At 43.3% G+C, this 8,205-nt stretch overlaps 1 non-coding gene across 1 annotated transcript; it reads right to left on the reverse strand.

Annotated features, from left to right (window-relative positions):
• Positions 1-1,854: 1,854 nt before the first annotated feature.
• Positions 1,855-1,928, reverse strand: TRNAM-CAU (transfer RNA methionine (anticodon CAU)). The gene has a single exon. It is a non-coding gene; the product is annotated as a tRNA-Met (tRNA).
• Between the last annotated feature and the right edge of the window lie 6,277 nt (positions 1,929-8,205).

The following is an 8,205-nucleotide window of genomic DNA, read 5'->3' on the forward strand; positions in this document are numbered from 1 at the left end:
TTCACTTAACAATTCCTCCGGCTCTCGCCGACTATTATTTGTCATTCCCAAATCCATTCTTGTCTAAGCTGCTCATGGTACTACTTTTTTTATTTTGCGTTATTTTATTAGGCAGAAGATCAGGAAAATTAGGTAGTATCTAATATGTCCACGAACTAAGTATAATCTCCGAAACCCACCTTAATCCATTTTATATAGAATCTGTCTCCTTCTGTAATCCATTCCACCATCCCACACTCTTCTTATAGTTTGTGAATCTGAATCCTCAAAAAAAAAATACCGAAGACAAAGAGAAGACATCAGGGAGCGGAGAGAGAAGAGAGCAGTTGTTGGAACAGCAAGCCTTACTTCCTTCACTGGGACACTAACACCAAACAAAAACAAAACTAGACTGCCCGAACAACAAGTCCTGCCCATTCCTCCCGGATCTGCACGTTGAACAAACAAAGACACTCCCCCTCATCCGACAAAAACGAGTATTATTTCTCAGCTGGCAACAAAGAAACGCCTAGCAGAAGAAAGTAGTTATTCTTGCATCTCTGCTACTAGGAAAGTAAGTCATTGACAAAGCTCCCAACCCTTCTGAATTCGCTGAGTGAGACTTAAGATCGGAATGAACAGCAGTCGAAACCCTGAGCCCATCGTGTCTGTCAGCTATGCAATGGCTCTACTGGAGATTCCGTAGGGAGAGCAGTCGCTAACCTTTCCTTTGGTCAATCACGAGAAATTTGCGAATCGAATCCGTTGTCATTAGAGTGATCAAATATATACGCTAATTATTCAAACAGATGCTCTCCGGTGGAAATGAACCACGAGAGACTAAGCCCTGCCGATAGCAGTAGAAGCGTTAGCCACAGAGTGACTTTTTAATCGACACCAACTAGTGGTCAGTTTCTACTTCCAAGTTGACTGGACCAGGTACCACATTTACCATAGGATATGCTTATCTGACGAGGTCCCTCAAGTCATCTCTGCCACTTGGAATTGCTTATGAGTTGTTCTTAAATGCTCTTCAAAGTACTCAAGCTTCAAACTCCTTGCTAACCGATAAAAGGAATCAAGCTTAAAGGACTATATGACTAGCTCTTCCACATCCTGTCCACCATTCATAAGGCTTTCAAGGAATATTGAGATATCTACAGAAAAGAGAAACAAACATTCTCAGTTGGTCGACTATTAGCGAGGCCTAAAGTCTTCACTTCATCAGTCTAGGAATAACACTAAAGTAGCACCCCTCACTACATTCTTGTTCACTGAACATAGATCTCTAAAGAACAGTGCACTGGTACACAATATGATCTGTCGTCATGACCCATGAACTGAGCTTCTCACTAATCGAAATGGTCCTCTCAGCATGTTTCAAGGGAAGCAAGAGATCGTTTTCTCAGGATATTAGTCACCCAATCTTCCCAATAGTATTCCTTAACTCATGAATTGATACACTTGCTCATTCTCTTTCTATTTCCACTGGTTACTTTTGTTCACTTGCAATGCGGCATTTGAATCCATTTTACTCCACTTCTCTCTCTTTTCTTCCTGTTGAGGGTGATGTACTCCGGGCACCTGATCATCATGACCGGAATTCAAGAGGATTCCTTGAGTACTCGTTACTTCGAGGTCAAATGGTGCGATGGTATTTATCCAAAATAGGAAACTGGTAGCGACTTGCATTTGATGGACTCTTCCTTCCTGTAGGAATAGGAGAGAGTGGTAACGTGAGCCACCTTTCCTTTATACAGCAGTAATAGCACATGCAAGTTCCTAGGGTCTATATAGCTAGTCAAGGATCATAAAACAATTAGCCAATCATCAGGGGACTCCAAATAGCTATTTCATTGAATCGTACACGTGATTAGGCGGGGACAGGATTCGAACCTGCAGTCTTCAGGTCATGAGCCTGATGAGTTGACCAATTCCTCTACCCCGCTTTAGTCTAAACCTTTCATTAACATATAGAAAATAGAGTTCGATGCCAGGCGGATACTTGACATGTTCCCCTCGGGATACCTTCTTCTTAGATAAGCATCTGTCTCTGAGGTTGACATAACAGATCTAGCTAATGATACAAGAACCGTTGGCCAGATGAAAGGAAGCAGGCAAGTCGATTGATCAAGGAGAAAACCTTGATCTTTCCTTTACACGTAGATTTCAGATTATCCGGAAGGAGCATGAGGAGATTTGGCACATCAGCACGCATTCCTACTACTTGTTAAAACAAACTGCTATCATGGCGAAGCTCTACTAAGCTATATCAATAGGCTCCGTCCCTTTCCTGGACTAGACTGAAACTAATAGGCTGCTTCCTCGTCTGTACTTCAACTAGGAGGTTGTTGATATCACTCTAGATTCTCGAAAGGATATTGGATTGATTTCAAATCAAGGAAACTATTAAAATCGGGTAGCGAACCATTGTTCCTTATTCTTTTGTCCTCCTCGGGTCTAGTTGAACAATGCACACACCCCGCTTTAGCTGCACATAATAAGTTGATCTGTGAGGCGGCTAGCTATTAGTTAGTGCGATGTGTAGTGAAGTGAGAGATCTCTCTACTCTAAGAGACCAGATGAAATAGCTGCAATGACTAATGTTTGATTGGGAAGACATAATACATACGTTGACGTGCCTAGTCGAGCTACCGTAAGGTAGTCTAGTTAAGGAAAGGAAACCGGCTATTCCCCTCACGCTAAGGGTGCGATTCCTTACTCTCGCCAAGATTCATCTTTCTCCCCAAGCTGGGTTTAAGCTTTCTATCTGTCCTTTCAGATCTGAACAATAAATAATAGAATAGTAGGGCCCTTGATTTATGGGATAACCCGACCAGAGCATAATGATAGGATTCCTAGCAAAAGGCAGGGCAAGTGAGTTCTACACGATATTCGATAATGAAACGAGCCTTCCTCCTTCCTGGAACCTCTGGATTCGAGGCCCGACACCCGAGTAAGTTATCAAACCTGTTCTGTTTGCTTGTTTCCCGTAATCCGTAACAGAGGCCTTTGCTGGCACTTCTCGTCTCACCTAGCGCAATGCGAAGTTCAGTAGCAGACCAGAAACAAATATCAACTTCTACTCTCCAAAGCGGACCAGAAACTAGTATCGACTTATCCTCGGGGGGAAGAAGTCTTCATTGGGCCCATTGTCAAATAGCTCTGAGGAAAAGGCTGCACTGAACTTGAAACCACTAGGTTCGCCTTGCCCGGGAGGACTTGATCTTCTTGATTCAGCAGATCAACGCATCCCACTATCTGAAGAAAAGATGGAACGCAACCTTTATCTTCTCCAGAACTGGACAGGGAGAGTAGTATCCTGCACTAACCAATTAGAAGCAAGAGCTATGGGCATACTTAACTAGAACTCCCTCTTACTTAACTTCACTAACCAGCCCTAACTTAATGGAACTTACCTTAGTACACTATTTCTATTATACAGAGCAAGAGAAAGAAAACGATCGTCTTATCTTATCAATCCTAAGCAGGAAAGTCTTGTTAGTGAGTGGTAAAACAATAGATCCGACTAAACTAGTCCTCGTAGATTCAAGTAGTGGATCGGTACAATGGTTGTCTTCTCCTTTTGTCCATAACAGGTCCAAAACTCAAGACTTTGCGCACCCACCATTCACTAAATTAAGGAAGAGAAGCGGGTTGTGAAGCCCCTACTTTGAAGGGGCTATTCTGCCCTGACTTTTTGTCACTCATACACGAAGTCAGTAGTGAAACGGGTTCCCCTACCGTAATCTTTCACTAGCCCCAATGGATACGCACATTCGATAGAATCATAGTTTCCCCTACTTTCAATTGCTAATCGACGATGAAGCTCTTTCCCCTTTCTTAGACCTCCTTCCTGATATCCCTTAACTAATACTTGCCCACCTCCTCTCATTGAGCACTGTCTTTAGCAAAAGCAGGTTTCTAGTTTGCTTTGTTTGCGGACAAGAAGGGAGAAGTGGACTACTGACTAAACCAGAACTCATACTAGCCCATTCCTTCCCAGAACTGCACCGACTACAAGATGTATGAACCTATCAATCCACTTGTAGGACGGAGATTGTATTTCTATTTCGAGCGTTCAAAGTTCCAAGTGCTAGAATCAATGGATGCATGCCCAGCTCCAAATACAGATGCAAAGCCTCCAAACGGTGCTGATACGGGAAGTAGTTGCGGTCACGTTTTCTTCTGGTGGATGGTATCGATCAGCGTTTGAAGGAAGCTCTGTTTTCCTATCAGCATTAGTCAGCTTTTGAGTCCTTCAAGCGAGTGCCGCAAGGAAAGGAAGAGTATTTCATCATGGCCATTTATTAGGACTACTTGGATAAGTTGGGACAGTTTCTCTGAGGCCAGCTGTTGAGTTAGTCGATTCATAGGTTGTCATAAAATATGGGTGTAGGAAGCCTGGACTCTGATTACCGATTATGAAAGCGAGGACTCTTTTTCTCTCTCCCCATTAACAGAAAACTATCTTAACCTCCTTCAGCAAGTTCGTTATCTACAAGTAAGTTAGAGAATTCCTGTTGTCAAGCTAGTTATCTTATACAAGACTTTTCTATAAGGCCTGCAAGCAGGTTCAGGTGGAAGCAGGAAAGTAACACCACCCGGTTTTCTCACGGGGATGCCCCTTCCTTTCTATTCTATATTTGGCTGGGAGCCTTCTTTTACGAATAAGCCATTCTCTACCTTTCATCTCCGTGAGTCACAATTGGTGGTAAATATACGGTTTATGGTTCACATATTTGCCATCTGGAAGACTATTTCCTTTTGATCAGCTTCTCTACATGTCAAGAGACAGAAGTCAACCATAGCCATAGCACAGAAAGAGAAATGAAAATGCCCATTGTACAGAATGCAATTCCACTCCTGAATAGTAACCCTTGTTTGTGGCTTTTGAGTCACAATGGAAAGGAAGAAAGAAGACTTTTCTAAGCGGCATCGTCCTGATTCAAGCTATTGATCAACCTTCACGTTCACTTCCCGAAGGGCGTTCGAAGCACCCAATCAAGGGTACTTCTCTCTAGCTTACAGAAACAATCACTTAGGCTAACGACGAGAAGTTTCGCCCCATGGCGAGTAAGATGTTTTCCAATCCATGGGAATGAAAGACATAGATAGCGAGCGGGCTACCCACTCCAAACCCACGCCAATCCTTACCATTGGTAACTCTAATTAGAAGCCTAATTTGGAAAAGAATACCGGTATTTTCTTTTGATTCAAGCACACGAGTCTGATCTCCGGTTAGTCAGATCCATGCATCAAAGATGGGAGGTAGCCAGGAACTAGATATGGTATTCTCTTTACTGCGCGCGATAGCTTAGTAAACTCTTTCCTGATCTGTTCTATTGGGCTCACTTCTGCTTATTCGCGTAGAGAGGCATATTTCATTTGATTTGGCTTTAGTTAGTACTTTTTTAGGGCAAGAGTAGGATTCAGGGAAGGAAGTGCTTGCCTTTCACCTGCTGATTGATTCTTATCTAAAACGATTATGCTTGGTCCTATGTAAATAAATGTCACATGTTATGTTTTTCTATGGCCTAGAAACGGCTTTATCCACCTGTTGTAGAGAATGCCTCAACGCATGTGTCTAATCACTCTTTTGTGTAATATGCTGGAACTCTCTCTCACCTCGAAATGCCATTTATAGATAGTTAGAATGTGCTTGCTGATATCGAAACACTCCTGGGGACGCCTGACCAACTTGAGATGCTCTTGTAGAAACAACTCTATTTTTATCTAATCATCGGAACAGCAGCTTTAGGGCAGTATCCCATAGCTGGCTAAGAAATATGCCTTTGCAGTCGTTATGAGCGATATCTTGGCGTACCATTAAAGGGAGTCAGTGGGCACCGTAAGTAGTAATCGAGAACTTGATGAACGTACCAACCAGTATGTGAATCCGTAAGTGGAGGTTTTTTAGGCTATATCTAGCTTTCCCTGCCTGGTGAGCCTAGTCTTTCCATGATTTCAGTTCAGAAGGACTATCTGAATGCCATATACCAATCCCAATCCTCCAGCTAATAACCTATCACACACAGTGTGATATCTCCCTTTTCTCCATCTGCAGAAACTCCCTTCCCTATGTGACTTTAGCTTTCACCGGATGCGGAATCCTCGTTTTGTCCTTGGCTTATTCTTTCTCATGTCTCTATATAGGTATTCTTGTCTCTCTGCTCTGTTGAGCCTTGTTGCCATTTCTTATCTCCGGCTATGTGCCCAGCCCACCCGATCCTATTGACCAGTGTTGTCTGGCCGAAAGGGAAAGATTGGGGAGAATACCTTGAGCTTGCCTTTTCCTTGGATACTCAATGGATTTCCCACGACATTAAGGATTTCCTGTTTCCCCGAGTCAATCTTCCAGTTCCGGTTCAATGAAGACTATGCTTACTTTCCTTTCTCTTACCGGTCTGTGTTCTATCATGGACCTGTATTCCGTTCCTCGAATCGAGACTTTCTTTTGGTATGATTTTGATACGAGTTTTCTATCAAAACTCTATGCCATCAATCACTATCCCCGGGGATAGAATCCAGCTCCCGGCGTACCTGATAACTATGCTCATATACGTCAATTCATGGAAAATGCTTAGAGGAACGAATCCATATAGGAAACTCCTCTAGGGGAAGGGACAACTGGTTAGTTTGTGTTAACATATCAAGGGATACCAATCATTGCCAGGTATGGTGGGAAAAAAGCAACCTATTGTATTTTCCTTACTCCAGTGGGCTTTAACTAGACCTATTTACTTAGCTTGATCTTTGTGCTCTCGGCATAGGTAGGATGTATCTCTGGAATATCCATGGTATGCTTCCATTGTTGCACGTTAGCCCGGTATAGTAGAAGGCGATTCATGCTATTCATGCGTTGATAAGCTCCATTCCATCGATAGGGATCAACCCAGCTGCATAGCTTTAAGATCCTAAGATACACCACAGCTAAATCAACCAACGTCAGGGATTCTAGCTCAATATCAAGAAAGAGTTTCGTTCCCTCCCGCCTGCTGGCGAGAGTTATACCATCCACTCTTGCTGCTGACTGTGAAGTAGCTTAAAACCCTCTATCGCGTCTGTTTGTTTGCCGTTGTACGAAAGTTTATCGATTCAAGAATTTGCAAATCCCTTGGGTTCTTTGCCGAGGTTAGCCTAGCATTGGAAGCCTTGGTGGATAGCCTTGCTTTGAAGATGAGGATTATGATGTAATCACTACAAACAATATGGTAGCAACCACTTTCCATTTCGCCAGAAAATTATAGTACTGCTTTAACATTCTTTAAAGAGAATTTGGAGAACCAACCCTTTCCCCCAGATACGAATAAAGGAGACTGCTTTATGTATAATTGTGCTTATGCAGCTAGAAACCCATTTTCTGTTTCTGTCATTTTCCCAAATGCTCGCAGCATGTAGTAACAACAACCAACTTGGTTGGTATTATATGCAGAGATTACCTCATCAGCAAGATGCCTCAGCTAGTGCTTATCAGCTAATAAGCTACTTCGAAAAGACCAGATACTGGAGAACATGGTGGAGGAAGAAGCAAGTGATTTCTTCAAGACGGCGCTCTTCATTGTTGCAGCTGGATCCAATGACATATTTTGGAGTATCTTTTGCCTTCAGTGCCATTCTTTGGACGAGAGAAGCCTTATCCTTCAGACTTTCTGGACGTGTTGGTGTTGGTTTCCAATCTGTCATTTCATCAGAAGGTTCCGCCAATTTATCACTACTATACACTACAAAAAAAGACACATCCGTGACATTTTGGGCCGAATGAATTTTTTTTCTGTCATACATATGACACTTCTATGACGATAATTGTGACAAAACCCGGTATCATCATAGATGTGATGGGCTCCTACGTCTATGACAACAAATCATGACAGAAAATGGGCTTTTCGTCCTGGGCGGGCCGGAGACGCAGCTGCATGACATTCTTTGGGCCGTCCATGATGGAAAAAACCATGGTAGAAGCGAGGGGGAGGAAAATTTCAGGGAGTTCCCGGTTACGGTGGGAGGTCGGGGGTGGAGCGATGCGCATTTCTCTCGTACACGTACGCGCGTGTGTGCGAGGCGTTGGCTCTAACTGAACCTGAGCGAGGCGTCGGGCTCTAACTGAACCCGAGTGATTGCACTGCAGGCTACACGTTACTGAACCCGAGCGATCGATCGATGGCTGCTAACTGAACCCGATCGAGCGATTCCTTCGCTACTACTGCTAACTGAAGCCGATCGATT

Source organism: Triticum aestivum, chromosome 4D, assembly GCF_018294505.1.
Source record: "Triticum aestivum cultivar Chinese Spring chromosome 4D, IWGSC CS RefSeq v2.1, whole genome shotgun sequence".
In the NCBI taxonomy this organism is placed as follows: domain Eukaryota; kingdom Viridiplantae; phylum Streptophyta; class Magnoliopsida; order Poales; family Poaceae; genus Triticum; species Triticum aestivum.